This window comes from Trichechus manatus, unplaced genomic scaffold (genome assembly GCF_000243295.1).
Source record: "Trichechus manatus latirostris isolate Lorelei unplaced genomic scaffold, TriManLat1.0 scaffold00441, whole genome shotgun sequence".
Taxonomy (NCBI): domain Eukaryota; kingdom Metazoa; phylum Chordata; class Mammalia; order Sirenia; family Trichechidae; genus Trichechus; species Trichechus manatus.
In genome coordinates this window covers 52132-68726 of record NW_004444377.1, presented here as the reverse complement: position 1 = coordinate 68726, position 16595 = coordinate 52132, and the positions used below count along the sequence as shown (strand labels likewise).

Below are 16595 nucleotides of genomic sequence, written 5' to 3'. Positions count from 1 at the left end.
CAAACAATAAAGAATGCACAGCCACCAGCTCAGACATAACCAAATAAAACAAAAAAGCAGGACAAAACAAAAAATACTACAACCAATAAATGAAGAAAATAACTACTGAATGTCCCAAAGCCAACAGACAATATCAAAACATATAAAAAAAAGGAAAGGACGGTTCCAGCAGGCATACAAAATAAAAATCAGACGACTTTCCAATAGAAGAAAAGGCACTAGAATGACCTGATAGGGAATTCAAATCTCTAATATTCAGAGCTATCCATGAGTTGAAGCAAAAAGCAGACAAAAATGAGGAAAAAATAGACAAATTCATGGAAAATACAGACAAAAATGGAAGAATTCAGGAAAATAATACAGGAACAAAATGCCAAAATAAATTCACAACAAGAAAACATACAAAAACAACAATTAGAAATCCAAAAGATAAACAACAAGATTTCAGAAACAGACGGTATCATAGAAGGGCTGAGGAACAGTTCTGAAACAATGGAAGACAGGATTAGCAAAATTGAAGACTAACACATGGATACAACTTTGAGGAAAAATGAGAAAAAAGAACAAAGAAAAATGAAGAAACCCTGAGAATTATGTCAGATACAATCAAAAGCAAAAATTTTCAAATAATCGGAGTTCCAGAACAGGGGGAAGAAACAGAAAACACCGAGAGGATCATTGAAAAACTGCTTACAGAAAATGTCCCTAATATCACAAAAGATGAAAAGCCAACCATCCACGAAACTCAAGGAACCCTATACAGGACAACCAAAGAAAATCACCAAGGCATATCATAACCACACTCGCTAAAACAAAAGACAGAGAATCCAGAGAGCAGCTCGAGGAAAAAAAAAGTCACATACACAGGGAAACAATAAGATTAAGCTCTGATTACTCGGCAGAAACCATGCAGGCAAGAAGGCAATGGGATGACATATATAAAACCTTGAAAGAAAAGAATTATCAACCAAGAATAATATATCCTGCAAAACTCTTGTTCAAATGTGATGATGAAATTAGGACATTTCCAGATAAACAGAAATTAAGGGAATATGTAAAAACCAAACTTATAAGAATTATTAAAGGGAATCCTTTAGTTTGAGAACAAACAACATCAAACGACACCCTGAATCTAGGACACAAGATCACACTAGCCAGATACCAGCCTAGGAAATGAACTCTCAAACACTACTCAAAACCAAAAGATTTACAACAGGGAAGCAGAGAGGTTAATCTGCAAATGACAATAATATAAGAACAATACAAGAGGGAATAAATGGTGTTGGTAAAGAAACTTCTAATGAAGATGAAGGCAAGGTGATATCAAGTAATAATAGATTGATTCAAACTCAGGAATATAAGGGTAAATTTCAAGGTAACCACAAAGGAAGTCAACAAACCTCCTCATCAAAATAAAGAAGAAAAACATAAAGTCTCAGCAAAAACAAAATCTACAAAAACAAAAGAAATGAAAAAAAATCCACAACCAAAAGGAATTCAGCACAGGAGAGTAAGAGCAACAAAGAAATCATCAGCACCGCAGAAAAAAAGCACTACAAAATGACAGCAACAAACTCACATCTATCAATAATTACACTGAATGTAAATGGCCTAAATGCACCCATAAAGAGACAGAGAGTGACCAAATGGATTAAAAAATATGATCCATCAATATGCTGTCTACAAGAGATGCATCTTAGAAACAGAGACATAAATTTATAAAAAATCAAAGGATGGAAAAAAATATATCAAGCAAACAGCCACCAAAAAAGAGCAGGACTGGCAATACGCATCTCAGATAAAATAGACTTTAAAACAAAATCCACCATAAAAGACAAAGAAAGGCACTATATCATGATTAAAGGGACAATCCAGCATGAAGACATAACAATAATAAATATCTACGCACCCAATGACAGGGCTCCAAAATACATAAAACAAACTTTAACAGCACTGAAAAGAGAAATTGACAGTTCCAAAATAATAGTAGGAGACTACAACCAACACTCTCAATAAAGGACAGAACATCTAGAAAGAAACTCAACAAAGATACAGAAGATCTAAAGGCAACAATCAGCAATGTGACCTCACAGACATATATAGAACACTCCACCCAACAGCTGCAAAGTACACATTCTTTTCCAATGCACATGGAACATTTTCCAGAACAGACCACATATTAGGCCACAAATCAACCCCCAACAAAATCCAAAACATTGAAATAACACAAAGTGTCTTCTCTGACCACAACGCCATCAAAGTAGAAATTAACAGGAAGACTAAGGTAGAAAAATCAATTACATGGAAACTAAATAACACCCTGCTTAAAAACTACTGGGTGAGAGAAGAAATCAGAGATGGAATCAAAAAATTCCTAGAATCAAATGAGAATGAAAACACATCATACCAAAACCTTTAGAACACAGCAAAGGCAGCGATCAGAGGTCAGTTTATAGCATTAGATGCACACATCAAAAAAGAAGAAAAGGACAAAGTAAAAACATTAGTTACACAACTCAAACAAATAGAGAACAGCAAAAGAGGCCTACAGCCACCAGAAGGAAGGAAATAATAAAGATCAGACCAGAAATAAATGAAATAGAGAACAGAAAAACAATAGAAAGAATCAACAAAACCAAAAGTTCCTTCTTTGAAAAGATCGACAAACCACTAGCAAAACTGACAAAAGAAAAATAGGAAAGGACACAAATAAAATAAAAAATGAAATGGGGGACATTACAACAGACCTAACTTAAATAAAAAGGATCATAACAGAGTATTATGACTAACTATACTCCAACAAATTTGGAAATCTAGAGGAAATGGACTAATTTCTAGAAACACACGACTTATCCAAACTATCACAAATTGATGTTGAAAATTTGAACAGACCCATAACAAGAGAAGAGATTGAAAAGTTAATTAAAAAAAAAAAAAAAAACTCCCAACCAAAAAAAGCCCTGGCCCAGATGGCTTCACTGGAGAATGCTACCAAAGGCATTCACAGAAGAGCTTACACTAGTACTACTCAAATTATTTCAGAACATAGAAAAGCAAGGGATACTTCCAAATTCATTCTATGAAGGTAGCATAACCCTGATACGAAAATCAGGGAAAGACACCACAAAAAAAAAAAAAAAAAACACAGACCGATATCTCTCGTGAATATAGACACAAAATTTTAGCCAATAGAATTCAGCATCATATAAAAAAATAACACACCACGACCAGGTAGGATTCATACCAGGTATGCAAAAATGGTTCAACATTAGAAAATCAATCAATGTAATCCATCATATAAACAAAAGAAAAGAATCACATGAGCATCTCAATTGACACATAAAAGGCATTCGACAAAGTCCAACACCCATTCTCGATAAAAACTCTCAATAAAATATGTATATAAAGGAAATTCCTCAACATAATAAAGGGTATCTATACAAAACCAACAGCCAACATCACTGTTCATGGAGAGAAGCTGAAAACATTTCCCTTGAGAATAGGAACGAGACAAGGATACCCTTTATCACCACACCTATTTAATATTGTGCTCAAAGTCCTCACTAGAGCAATAAGGCAAGAAAAAGAAATAAAGGGAATCCAAACTGGTAATGAAGAAGTAAAACTGTCCCTATTTGCAGATGATATGGTACTATATATAGAAAACCCTAAAGACTCCATGAGAAAACTACTGCAACTAATAGAAAGATTCAGCAGAGTAGCAAGATACAAGATAAACATACAAAAATCAGTTGGATTCCTACACATCAACAAAGAGAATTATGAAAAGAAAATCAGAAAAACAATACCATTTATAATAGCCCCTAAAAAAATAAAATACTTAGGAATAAATCTAAACAGGGATATAAAAGAACTATACAAAGAAAACTACAAAACACTACTGCAAGAAACCAAAAGAGATCTACATAAATGGAAAAACATACCACACACATGGACAGGTAGACTCAACATTGTAAAAATGACAATTCTACCCAAAGTAATATATAAATACAATACAATCCAAATCCAAATACCAACAACATTCATTAAAGAGATGGAAAAACTAATCATTAACTTTATATGGAAAGGAAGAGGCCCCAGGTAAGTAAACCATTATTGAAGAAGAATAAGTAGGAGGACTCGCACTATCTGACCTCAGAACCTACTATACAGGTACAGTAGTCAAAACACCTGGTACTTGTACAGTGACAGATACATTGACCAATGGAACAGAATTGAGAACCCAGATGTAAATCCATCCACCTACAGTCACCTGATCTTCGACATGATCTCAAAGTCCATCAAATGGGGAAAAGACAGTCTTTTTAACAAATGGTTTTGGAAAAATTGGATGTCCACCTGCAAAAAAATGAAGGAGGACCCATACCTCACACCATACACAACAACTACTTCAAATTGGTTCAAAGACCTAAATATAAAACCAAAAACTATAAAGATCATAGAAGAAAAAATAGGATCAACACTAGAGACCCTAATACATGGCATTAACAGGATACAAACCATAACTAACAACATATAAACTTCAGAAGATAAGCCAGATTGCTGGGATCTTCTAAAAATTAAACACTTGTGCTCATCAAAAGACTTCACCAAAAGAATAAAAAGAGAATCTACAGACTGGGGGAAAAAAAAATAGCTATTACAAATCCAACAAAGTTCTAATCTCTAAAATCTACAGGAAAATCCAACAACACTACAACAAAAAGACAAATAATCCAATTAAAAAATGGGCAAAGGAAATGAACAGACACTTCACCAGAGAAGACCTTCAAGTGTCTAACGGACACTTGAGGAAATGCTCATGATTACTAGCCATTAGAGACATGAAAATTAAAACCACAATGAGATACCATCTCACACCGGCATTACTGGCACGAATCAAAAAAAAAAAAAAAACAGAAAATAACAAATGTTGGGGAGGTTGTGGGGAGACTGGAACTCTTACACACTGCTGGTAGGAATGCAAAATGGTACAACCATTTTGGAAAAAGGTATGACACTTCCTTAGAAACTTAGAAATAGAAATACCATATGATCCAACAATCCCACTCCTAGGAATATATCCTAGAGAAATAAGAGCAGTCACACAAATAGACATACGCACACCCATGTTCACTGCAGCATTGTTCACGATAGCAAAAAATGGAAAAAACCTAGATGCCCATCAACAGGTGGCTAGATAAACAAACTATGGTACATACACACAATGGAGTACTATGCAAGGATAAAGAACAACGATGAATCTGCAAAGCATCGCACAACATGGATGAATCTGGAGGGCATTATGCCAAGTGAAGTAAGTCAATCACAAAAGGACAAACATTGTATGAGACCACTACTACAAAAACTCATGAAAAGGTGTACATACAATATGAAACAATCTTTGATGGTTACAAGGGAGGGGAGGGATAGGAGTGGAAAAACACTAAACATACAACAAATAAGTGTTAACTTTGGTGAAGTGTAAGACAGTACACAATACTCGGTAAGCCAGCACAATTTGTACAAGGAAAGGTCATGGAAGCTCCATAGACACTTCCAAACTTCCTGAGGGACTGAATTGCTGGGCAGAGGGCTTGGGGACCATGGTCTTAGGGAATATTTAGCTCAATTGGCATAACATAGTTTATTAAGAAAATGTTCTACATTCTACTTCGATGAGTAGCATCTGGGGTCTTAAAAGCTTGTGAGCGGCCATCTAAGATACTCCACTGGTCTCACCCCATCTGAAGCAAGGGAGAAAGAAGAAAACCAAAGACACAAGGGAAAGATTAGTCCAAAGGACTAATGGACCACAACTACCACAGCCTCCACCAGACTAAGGTCAGCACAACTAGATGGTGCCTGGCTACTACCACTGTCTACCCTGACAGGGATCACAGTACAGGGTCCTGGACAGAGCTGGAGAAAAATGTAGAACAAAATTCTAACTCACAAAAAAAAAAGACCAGACTTATTGGTCTGACAGAGACTGGAGAAACCCCAAGAGTATGGCCCCCGGACACACTTTTAGCTCAGTAATGAAGTCAATCAGGAGGTTCACCTTTTAGCCAAAGATTAGGCAGAGTCATAGGACAAAACAAGACTAAAGGGTCACACTATCCTAGGGACAAGGACTAGAATGCAGGAGAGGACAAGAAAGCTGGTAATAGGGAAACCAAGGTCGAGAAGGGAGAGTACTGACATGTCATGGGGTTGTTAACCAATGTCATAAGACAATATTACGTACTAACCGTTTAATGAGAAGATAGTTTGTTCTGTAAACCTTCATCTAAAGTACAACAAAAATAAATAATAAACTAAAATATCAGCCATTGAAAACACTATAGAGAACAGGGAGTCTAAATTGATGATGAAACAATATCGGTAGAAATACTGAGAATGGTGACACAATGTGAAGTATGTAATCAATGTCATTAAGTTGTACATGTAGAAATTGTGAATGGATGTATGTTTGGTTGTGTATATTGCCATCAAAAATAAATATTTTTTTTAAAACCCAATATATCATATATCTACTGTGAAACATATGGTGTTGTCATGAGTTGGAATCAACTCAACAGCAATTGAATTTTTTTATGTTTTTAAACATATCAGTGATCATGAAGATGAGGTAGGACTGGGCAATGTCTTGTTCTGTTATACATAAGGTTATACGTAGGCTACTAACAACAACATGTTCATTGTTAGCTGTTATTATTATTATTATATTATTATTATTATTATCACTGTTGTTATTATTAGTTTTTTTCTATTAGTGGAGGCTTGCGTGTTGCTATCATGTTATGGCAGATCTTCCAAGCTAAGACCGAGAAGGAAGAAAGGCTTGGCAATATACTTCTGAAAATCAGCCAATGAAAACCCTATGGATCAAAACAGTCTGATCCACAGTCAATCACGTGGATGGCACAGGAGCATGCAGTATTTCATTTAGTTGTGCATGGGCTCACCATGATTTGGGAGCCAACTCAATGGCAGCTAACTACAACAAGTGTTTGTGATTATTTCAGTCTCTGAGAGGCATATCACATGAAGAAGAAGCAAACTCAATTCTTGCCTTCCAGGAATTCATGGTCTGAGGACAGAAACACACACAGGTATGAAATACTCAAAGAGAAGGATGGTAAATGCCCTTGTGAAGACAAAAGTGCTGTGGGACCTCGGAGAGAAAGGAACACTGCTGACTGAGCAGACCAGGAAGGAATTTGTGGATCAAAACTTGAAGAAGTTCAAGAAAGGCCTTGTGATCAATCTCTGAAAATTGGCTAATGAAAACCTTACAGAAAACAACAGAACATTTATGATACAGTGCTAGAAGAAGAGTCCCTCAGGTTGGAAGGCACTCAAAACACAACTGCAGAACAGCTGCCTCCTCAGAGTAGAGTCAACCTTAATGATGTAGATGGAGTAAAGCCTTCATTTGCTGATGTGGCACAACTCTAAATGAGAAGCAACAGCTATAAACATCCATTAATTATAGGAATGTGTAATAGACAAAGTATGAATTGAGGAAAATTGGAAGTCGTCAAAAAATGAAACTGCATGCTTGTAGATCTGATATCCTAGGCATTAATGAGCTGAAATGGACTGGTATTGGCCATTTTGAATCTGACAATCATATGGTCTGTTATGCTGGGAATGACAAGTTAAAGAGGAATAGTGTTGCATTCCTTGCCCAAAAGAACATTCCAAGATCTATCCTGAAGTAAAATGCTGTCAGTGAGAGGTTAACATCAATATACCTACAAGGAAAACCAGTTAACGTGACTATCATTCAAATTTACGCACCAACCATGAATACCAAAGGTGAAGAAATTGAATATTTTTACAAACTGCTGCAGTCTGAAATTGATCAAAAATGCAATCAAGATGCATTGATAACTACTGATGATTGAAATGAGAAAGCTGGAAACAAAAAAGAAGGATCAGTGGTTGGAAAATATGGCCTTGGTGATAGGAACGATGCCAGAGATCGCATGACAGAATTCTGCAAGACCAATGGCTTATTCATCAGAAATACTTTTTTTAACAAAACAAATGACGACTATACACATGGACCTTGCCAGATGGTTTATACAAGAATCAATCAACTACATATGTGGAAAGACATGGTGGAGAAACTCAATTTTATCAGTCAAGACAAAGCCAGGGACAAAGTGTTGAACAGACTATCAATTGTTTGTGTATAAGTTCAAGTTGAAGCCTCAGAAAATCAAAGCTAGCCCAAGAGAGCCAAAGTACAACCTTGAATGCATCCCACTTGAATTTAGAGACCAACTCAAGAATAGATTTGATGCACTGAGCACTAACGGCCAAAGACCAGAGAAGTTGTGGGATGAAATCAAGAATACCACACATGAAAAAAGTAAAAGATCATGGAAAAGACAGGAAAGAAAGAAAAATCCAAAATGGATGTCAGAAGGGGCTGAAACTTGTTCTTGAGTGCAGAGTAGCTAACGCAAACATAAAAATGGTAAAGAAAAAGCTGAACAGAAGGTTTCAAAGGGTAACTCAAGAATGAAATGTGCAAGGACCTTGAGTTAGAAAACCAAAGAAAAGAACAGAATCGGCATCTCAAGCTGAAAGAACTGAAGAGAAAATTCAAGAATCGAGTTGCAATATTGAGGGATTCTATGAGCAAACAATTGAATGATGCAAAAAGCATTAAGAGAAGACAGAAGAAATACACAGAATCACTTTAACAAAAAGCACTGGTCTACGTTCAACCATTTAGGAGGTAGCATATGATCAAGAACCACTGGTACTGAAGGAAGAAGATCAAATTGTACTGAAGGCATTGGAGAAAAACAAGATTCCAGGAATTGATGGAATACCAGTTGTGATGCTTCAACAAACAGATGCAATGCTTGAAGCGCTTACTCATCTATGTCAAGAAATGTGGAGGGCAGCTACCTGGCCAACTGACTGCAAGAGATCCATATTCGTACTGATTCCAAAGAAAGGCAATCAAACAGAATGCAGAAATTATCGAACAATATCACTAATACGACATGCAAGCAAAATTTTGTGAAAGATAATTTTAAAATGGCTGTAGCTGTACATTGACAGGAAACTGCAAGAAGCTCAAGCCAGATTCAGAAGAGGACGTGGAATGAGGAATATCACTGTTGATGTTAGATGGATCTTAGCTGAAACAAGAGAACACAAGAAAGATGTTTACCTGTGTTTCATTGACTATGTGAAGGAATTCAATTGTGTGGATCATAACAAATTATGGATAAAATTGAAAAGAATGAGAATTTCAGAAAACTTAATTATGCCCATGCAAAACCTGCACATGGATCAAGAGGAGGTTTTTCCAACAGAATGAGGAGATACTGTGTGGTTTAAGATTAGAAAAGATGTGTAGCAGGATTATATACTTTCATTTTATTTAATCTATATGCTGAACAAATAATCTGAGAAGCTGGGCTATATGAAAAAGAATGTGGCATCAGGATTGGAGGAAGACTCATTAACAACCTGAGATGTGCAGAGGACACAACCTTGTTTGCCATAAGGGAAGACAACTGGAAGCACTTACTGATGAAGGTAAAAGAATACAGCATTCAGTATGTATTATATCTGAACACTAAAAAAAAAAAAAAAAAAAAAAAAAAAAATCCTTACAACTGGACCAATAAACACCAATGATAAACGAAAAGAAATTGAAGTTGTCAAGGATTGCATTCTTCTTGGATCAACAATCAATGCCCATGGAAGCGGCAGTAAAGAAATTGAAAGATATACTGCATTGGACAAAACTTCTGTAAAAGATTTCTTTAAAGTGTTAAAAAGCAAAGATTAATTTTGAGCCACTTTGGGGACTAAGGTGTGACTGACACAAGCCATGGTATTTTCAATCACGTCATAGGTATGCAAAAGCTGGACAACAAAAAAGAAGGCTGAAGAAGAATTGACACATTGAAATTGTGCTGTTGGTGAAGAATACTGAATATACCATGGACTGCCAGAAGAACAAACAAATCTGTCTTGGAGGAAGTACAACAAGAATGCTCCTTAGAAGCAGGGATGGCAAGATTACATTCATCTCACTTACATCGGACATGTCACCAGAAGGAAATAACAACTGGATAAAGACATCATGCTTTGAAAAATGGAGGGTCACCAAAAAAGAGGGAGACCCTCTATGAGATGGATTGACACAGTAGCTTCAACAATGGGCTAAAACATAGCAAAGACTGTAAAGATGGTGCAAGAAGAGGCAACATTTTGTTCATTATACATAAAGTCACTATGAGTCAGAGCTGACTTAACAGCACCTAACAACAACACCACACTGAAGACATTGGTAAAAAACAAGGCTTCAGGAATTGATGGAATACCAACTGAGATGTTTCAACAAATGAATGAAACTCTTGAAGCGATCACTCGTCTATGCCAAGAAATTTGGAAGACAGCTACTTGGCCAACCAGCTGGAAGCAATCCATATTTGCACCTATTCCAAAGAAAGGAGAAGGCAGAAATTATCAACCAATATCATTAATATCACACACAAGTAAAAGTTTGCTGAAGATAATTCAAAAACGATTGCAGCAGTATATTAACATGGAACTGCCAGAAATTCAAGCTGGATTCAGAAGAGGACGTGGAACGAGGGATATCATTGCTGATGTCAGATGGGTCTTGGCTAAAAGCAGAGAACGTCAGAAAAATGTTTACCTGTGTTTTATTGACTATGCAAAGACATTTGACTGTGAGGATCACAACAAATTAAGGATAACATTGCAAATAATGGGAATGCCAGAACACTTAATTGTGCTCATGTAAAACCTCTACATAGACCAAAAGGTAATTGTTTAAACAGAACAAGAGGTTACTGCACGGTTTAAAGTCAGAAAAGGTGTGTGTCAGGGTCATATGTTTTCACTATACTTATTCAATCTGTATGCTGGGCAAATAATCTGAGCAGCTGGACTATATGAATAACATAGTATCAGGATAGGAGGAAGACTAATTAACAACCTACAATGCGCAGATGACACAACCTTGCTTGCTGAAAGCAAAGAGGACTTGAAGCACTTACGGATGAAGATCAAAGACTACAGCCTTCAGTATGGATTATATCTCAACATAAAGAAAACAAAAATCTTCACAACTGGATCAATAAGCAACATCAGGATAAATGGAGAAAAGATTGAAGTTGTCAAGGATGTCAGTTTACTTGGATCCACAATCATTGCCCATGGAAGTAGAAGTCAAGAAATCAAATGACGTATTGCATTGGGCAAATCTGCTGCAAAAGACCTCTTTAAAGTGTTGAAACATGAGGATGTCACTTTGAGGACTAAGGTGCTCCTGACCCAAGCCATGGTATTTTCAATCGCCTCATATGCATGAGAAAGCTGGACAATGAATAAGGAAGACCAAAGAAAACTGATGCCTTTGAATTATGCTGTTGGTGTAGAATACTGAATATACCATGGACTTCCAGAAGAATGAACAAATCTGTCTTGGAAGAAGTACAGCCAGAATGTTCCTTAGAAGCGAGGATGACGAGACTACATCTCATACACTTTGGACATGTTATCAGAAGGGACCAGTCCCCGGAGAAGGACATCATGCTTGGTAAAGTAGAGGGTCAGCAAAAAAGAGGAAAACCTCAATAGGATGGATTGACACAGTGGCTGCAACAATAGGCTCAAACATAGCAATGATTTTAATGGCACAGGACCAGGCAGTGTGTTGTTCTGTTGCACATAGGGTCTCTATGAGTCAGAAACAACTCAAAGGCATGAAACAACAACAACAAGAAATAAGGTGACTATTTTCATTTCTTTTATTTCAAGACAGTTCTGAGAACAGAAAACAAGTCCTTATACTTTCATATTTCAGTTTAAACCCAGTCACTACCTTCCCTTTGCCAAAAATGTATGGAAATAGGCTGATCATGCATTCAAATACGGTCTGTAAAGAGTGTAGCACAATGTCTAACCCATAGTAACTGCTGACACCTGGCAGTGGTGGTGATAGTAATAGTGGTGATGGTGGAAATAGTGGTAATGATGATGGTGGTGATAGTGATGGTGATGATGATGGTGGTGATTGTGACAGTGGAAATGATGTTGCTGGTGGGGCTGGTGATGGTGGTAGTGATGATGTTGATGGTGGTGAAGGTGACAGTGATGTTTACCAGGGAAAGACAAAGTTCTTTGGAGCAGAGTGTAAGTACCAGGCCTGAGTGGGACACAGTAAAGAAGACGCCTCTGCAAATTCATCAGCTTAAGAGTCACCTGAATCTCCTTCTTGGTAACTTCACCTTGGATGGGAAACTGTCCATCACAAATGGGTCCAGTCACTTATTAACAGCTGGAGCAAAAGTGTTCTTGACATGCATGCCTCTGGTTCTAAGAGACTACCATGAACAAGAAGGACATAGAAAGGGGAGAGGGAGTAAGAAAGAGTAGAGAGAATGAGGCCAAGGGGAAAGAGTGTGAGAGAGAACAGAGAATAGAAATAAGCTATGTCCACAGGAGTATCCCAGGCTCATTTTCATCTGCTTTGAGAAGGTCCCTGTCTTCTGGCATGTCAGTTCCAGGCCTGTCTCTCCTTCCTGGGAAGATTAAGGAGTTTCTGTTGAATAGTTGGGTAGGGGCTCCAGTAACAGGTGTAGGAGTGAGAAGGGGGCTGCTGCAATCTACTGGCAATTGCTCTGTTCAGTCATACCCTAGTGTCCCCAGGTAGCCCAGGTAGCAAGGACAGAGCCTAGAAGATAGAGCTCTCCGGAGGCCAAAATAATACTCAGGAAATGTTTACTTTGAAAGGCTCCTTCTTTCAAGGTAGATCCTAAGTCCGACCCTCCAGCCACCTTCAAAACACGTAGCCACTCCTGGTAAGGCTGAAATAAGCTACAAGGAGAAGGTCTGGTCATCAGCAGGCAAATCCTCCCCTCTGGTGGTCATTGTGGTCAAGGGGAGGATGCAGGACCAAATCTTACATTCTCTCCAAACTTATATATTCAACACAGACATTAGAGACCAGGATTTTGCAGGGCAGGCACTGGAATTGCCTTAAAGTCTTGTTATTTACGTGCCACCTTTGAGAATTCTCTGTTTGATGTTTTCATCTTTATATTTGATATTTCAGCATATAACCTTCTCCTTTATTGTGTAGGGGTGAATGCCTCCATGCAAGTATCTTCCCTCCCTATTTCTCCTCAGACACCCTCTATCTCTCTGAACCCTAAAGGCTGCCATTCCGCCACCTTCCCTGCCAGCTTTGGCACAGCCCTGTGGTTCCCCTCAGACACCCTACATGCCATGGGTTGCAGATTCTGGGTTCCTTTAATCAGTGCTTTTTATTTCCTTAAATGGGAATTAAAAATAGCCACCATTTTGTTTTTCAAGTAACATTGCCAAAGAAAAAATCTACTATCACTATTTCATAATAGAAAGACATTTTGTTGCTGCCCCAAATTAAGAGCATCTTCAAAATGAATGAGACACCTTACCTTTATGCCAAACTAATGAAAACACAGACCCCTTTAGGTTGGAATTCATTAAAGTGGAGGCCTACTGTCCTACACCTCTTGCTTTTTCAAGGATCTCTGAGTACAGATCTCTATTCTACCCCCAGCCCCATACCACTACAACCTACTCATCCTCTAGTCTCCAGATCAGTAATGGCCACACCATTCACTCAAGCCTGGGCTAATTTTTTGTTCTCTCCTCCCCATCAACACCCAAACCTAAGCCATCAGCAAATCCTGTCTCTTCCACCTCTTACAAGTATCTTGAGTCTTTTTATCTCTCCATCTTACTGCTACAACATTAGCTCAAGTCATCGTCCTGGACCACTTTTTCTCTTTACTTTTGTCCATGCTTCCATTCTTGCTGACTTGAATCTGTTCTCCTCATCACGGCCATGCTTGTTTTTTAACAGTATATAAAGTATCATGTTATGTCCCTGTGAAACTTTTTAAAGACTTCACGTTACATTTTAAATAAAATGTAAACTCCTTGCCAGGGCATATAAGGTAGGTAATGAACTGATGTCTGCACATCTAGCAAACCTAATCTCCTTTAATTACCCTTCAACCCTGTTCCTCACACCCCAGCCCTGCTTCCCTCCAGTTAGGAGCTCTACTAGGTTAAGATACTTCCTGCCTCATGGTCTTACCTGTTTTTTGCCAGAAACACCCCTCTCCTTGAGTTTCTGTTGCTGGCTCTTTCTCTTTCTTCAGACTTCAGCTGAAGCATCACATTCACAAAATGATCGTTCCTGATCTTTCTTTCTTTCTACGTAGGATATTAGTTGACTCTAAACTTCTTGATCACAATACTGCATTTATCTCATTCTCTAGGATGTGTTCATGCCTAGAACAGCCCCTGGAATATGAAGCATACTCAGTATATATATTGGATACATCCTGGATATACCAGAGACTTTCCCAGTATGGCTAAGATATCCCAGTATAGACATCTTGCTGGCAGCATCCATGAAGTTATGATGACTCTAAGACTATTTGCTAGAACTGACATTTTCAATTGCAGGATCCTAGATTATCTTTAGACTTTCTGAAAAATAACAAAAGTTTCTAATCAATATACAAAGCAATTTTAGGGAGGTAAAAAAGGCCCAGGAGAGGGTGGCTTAAAGTACAGGGTGTCCCAGAGGTGAAGTCCTGGGACCTAACTAGCAGACCATCCACCACCAGGACTTGGTACACTCAGCTGAGTGCTCCTGTGTGCCAAGGACCTCACACATTTAGCAATTTTTCTTCACAACTCCCTGAATAGTTAAGTGTACTTTTGCCAATAAAGAAATAATTTTCGACATATAGTAGGCACACCATAATTTTTTTGACAAAATGAATGGATATAACCTGATACCCACCTTTAATAGGGAGAATTCACTGGAGATTTTCAAGTTCTGAAGAAAAATGTTACAAAGACGTGGCTCAAAAGTGATAACATCACAGGTTTTGGATTTTGGTGGGCCTGCACTAAAATTCTGACCTTGTAAATGGCATCTCTGAAAAACCCACAACTAACATCATACTCAGTGAAGAAAGACTAAAATCTTTCTTATTAAGATCAGGAACAAGACAAGGATGCCCACTGTCAGCACTGCTATTTGACATCGTTTTGTAAGTCATAGCCATAGAAATTAGGCTAGGGAAAAAAAGAAAAACGTATCCAAACTGGGAAGGAGGAAGTAAAACTATCTATTTCCACAGATGACACGATCCCATACATAGAAAACTTCAAAGAATCTACAAGAAAACTATTAGAATTACTAAATGAATCAGCAAAGTAGTAGAGAACAAGGTCAACACACAAAAATCATTTGGGTTTCTATACATCAGAAATGAGCAAGCTGAAAAGGAAATTATGGAAACACTACTTTTTACAATAGCATCTAAAAGAAAAAAGTACCTATGGATAAATTTAACCAGGAAGATAAAATACTTGTACACAGAAAAATATTTTAAAAATTACTAAAGGAAATTAAAGAAGACCTAAATGAATGGAAGGATGTCCATGTTTGTGAATTGGAAGGCTTAATATAGTTAAGAGGTCAATACTACTCAAAGCAATCTATAAATTCATTGCAATTCCCACCAAATTTCCAACAGCCTTCTTTACAGAAAAGCCAATCCCCAAATTTACATGGTAGGGCAAGGTACCCTGAATAACTAAGGCAATCTTGAATAAGAATAAAGTAGGAGGACTCACACTTCCTAAATTCAAAACATACTATAAAGTCACAGAAATTAAAATAGGCTGGTACTGGTATAACAGATATATAGACCAATGGAATAGAATTGAGAGTCAAGAAATAAATCTATAAATCTATGGTCAACTGATTTTCAATAAGGGTGCTAAGTCCATTCACTGGAGAAAGAGAGTCTCTTCAATAAATGGTGCTGGTAAAATGAGATTTCCACATGCAAAAGAATGAAACAGATCTATGCCTCACACCATACAAAAAATTAATTCAAAATGGATCAAAGACCTAAATATAAAGCCAAAAACTATAAAAATCATGGAAGAAAAAATAGGATCAATGCTAGAGGCCCTAATATATAGCAGTAACAGGATACAAACCATAACTAACAACACACAAAATCCAGAAGAAAAGCTAGATAATTGGGACCTTCTAAAAATTAAACACTTAAACGCTCATCAAAAGACTTCACCAAAGAGTAAAAAGAGAACCTACAAACTGGGAAAAAAATTTTGGCTATGAGAAATCCCACAAAGTTCTAATCTCTAAAATCTACAGGAAAATCCAACATCTCTACAACAAAAAGACAAATTATCCAATTTAAAAATGGGCAAAGGAAATGAACAGACACTTCATCAAAGAAGACATTCAAGCAGCTAACAGACACATGAGAAAATGCTCCAATCACTAACCATTAAAGAAATGCAAATCAAAACCACTATGAGATACCATCTCACACCAGCATTACTAGGACGAATCAAAAAAACAGAAAATGACAGATGTTAGAGAGGCTGTAGGAAGATTGGAACTCTTACGCCGTGCTGGTGGGAATGCAAAATGGCACAACCATTTTGGAAAACGATATGGTGCTTCCTTAGAAAGC

The 16595-nt window shown here is 37.4% G+C and overlaps 1 long non-coding RNA gene across 2 annotated transcripts in view; it reads right to left on the bottom strand.

Moving 5' to 3' along the window:
- LOC111819383 (uncharacterized) overlaps positions 1-16595 on the bottom strand; it is a 58192-nt gene that overhangs the window by 16762 nt on the left and 24835 nt on the right. For both annotated transcript variants that reach the window (XR_002823035.1, XR_002823036.1), the window contains exon 3: positions 14162-14370. This is a non-coding gene — a long non-coding RNA (uncharacterized LOC111819383). The remainder of the gene's footprint in view (positions 1-14161; positions 14371-16595) is intronic.